Genomic DNA, 2,280 nt, shown 5'->3' with positions numbered 1-2,280 from the left:
GGTCTGAGTTGGTATTTTCCAATCACTAGTCATTCCATTACCAACTTACTTTCTCAAGTCTTCTTATCACCAAATATCACTTACTATTTTCTTTAAATTGGTTTCCCTTTTATTCCCCCCCCCCTTTTTTTTTAAGACGGAGTCTCGCTCTGTCCGCCCAGGCTGGAGTGCAGTGGCGTGATCTCGGCTCACTGCAAGCTCCACCTCCCGGGTTCACGCCATTCTCCTGCCTCAGCCTCCCGAGTAGGTGAGACTGCAGGTGCCCGCCACTACACCCGGCTAATTTTTTTGTATTTTTAGTAGAGACAGGGTTTCACCATGTTAGCCAGGATGGTCTTGATCTCCTGACCTTGTGATCCACCCGCTTCGGCCTTCCAAAGTGCTGGGATTACAGGTGTGAACCACCGCGCCCCGCCTTTTTTTTTTCCTTTTATTTTTTGAGACAGAGTCTCACTCTGTCGCCCAGGCTAGAGTGCACTGGCACAATCTCGGCTCACTGCAACCTCCACCTCCCCTGTTCGAGCGATTCTCCTGGCTCAGTCTCTCGAGTAGCTGGGATTACGGCCGTGTACCAACACACCCCACTAATTTTGTTTTGTATTTTTGTAGAGACAGGGTTTCACCATGTTGGCTAGGCTGTTCTTGAACTCCTTACCTCAGGTGATCCGCCCACCTCGGCCTCCCAGAGTGCTGGGATTACAGGCATGAGCCACCACGCCCAGCCGCCCAGTGTATTTTCTAAAATCATCTCAGGTATCATGAGGCGCCACCCTGGGTACCAGTCTCCAGATGTGGAAAGGACTGCCTTGGATGTGTGGGGACGCACGTGTTTCGACTGTTTGACCTCACACCTTCCATGTGTTTGTTTAATTGGTTTTAATTATGTCTGTGTTAAGCAGATGATTGAAAAGAAAAGAAGATTATCATTTTAGAGCTCAAAATCGTACTGTATGTCGGGCGCGGTGGCTCACACTTGTAATCCCAGCACTTTGGGAAGCTGAAGTGAGCGGATCACCTGAGGTCAGGAGTTCAAGACCGGCCTGACCAGCATGGTGAAACCCCGTCTCTACTAAAAATTGCAAAAGTAGCCGGGTATGGTGGCGCATACCTGTAATCTCAGCTACTTGGGAGACTGAGGCAGGAGAATCACTTGAACCTGGGAGGCAAAGGTTGCAATGAGCTGAGATTGAACCACTGCACTCCAGCCTTGGCAACAAGCACAAAACTCCATCTTAAAAAAACAAAACAAACAAATAAAAAGACCGTGCTGTAGTTCACAATGGAATATTATTCATCCACAAAAGGAATGAAGTACTGATACATGCTACAACACAGATGAACTTTGAAAACATTAGCTAAGTGCAAGAAGCCAGACACAAAAGAACAAATAGTGTGTTTCCTTTTATATGAAACATCTAAAATAGGTAATTCCAAAGGGACAGAAAGCAAATCAGCAACTGTTAGGGACTGGGAGGAGCTGGGATGGGGACTATTTATTTATTTTTTATTTTATTTATTTATTTTTGAGACTCCCTCTGTTTTATTTATTTATTTTTGAGTCTCCCCCTGTTGCCCAGGATGGAGTACAGTGGTGCGATGTCAGCTCACTGCAGCCTCTGCCTCCCAAATTCAAGCGATCCTCCTGCCTCAGTCTCCTGAGTAGCTGGGACTACAGGTGTGACCGCTATGCCCAGCTAATTTTTTTTTTTTTTTTTTGTATTTTTTAGTAGAGAAGGAGTTTCACCATGTTGGCCAGGCTGATCTCGAACTACTGACCTCAAGTGATCTGCCTGCCTTGGCCTCCCACAGTGCTGGGATTACAGTCATGAGCCAATGTGCCCAGCCGGGACTGTTTAATAGGTACAGAATTTTCTTTTGTGGTGATGAAAATATTTTGGAACTAGATAGAGGTGGGTATAACATAATGAATTAACTAAATACCCCTGAATTGTAAACTTTAAAATAATTAATTTTATATTAGGGGAATTTCACCTTAATTTTTTTAAAAAAAATTAGAAAAAGGCCAGGCATAGTGACTCATGCCTGTAATCGCAGCACTTTGGAAGGCCAAGGTAGGAGGATCACTTTGTGCCCAGTGGTTTGAGACCAGCCTGGGCAACATAGCAAAACCCTGTCTCAAAAAAAAAAAAAAAAAAGGAAGAGAGAGAAAAAAAGGTAGAAGAAATAGGGACTAAAAACATTATATACTATAGGTTACTCCAGTGATTTAATAGATCCAAAGATGAAGGGATGGAGAGACCTTCCCAAAATCACATCGCT

This window comes from Piliocolobus tephrosceles, chromosome 9 (genome assembly GCF_002776525.5).
Source record: "Piliocolobus tephrosceles isolate RC106 chromosome 9, ASM277652v3, whole genome shotgun sequence".
Taxonomy (NCBI): domain Eukaryota; kingdom Metazoa; phylum Chordata; class Mammalia; order Primates; family Cercopithecidae; genus Piliocolobus; species Piliocolobus tephrosceles.
Note: the sequence above shows the minus strand (reverse complement) of the source record.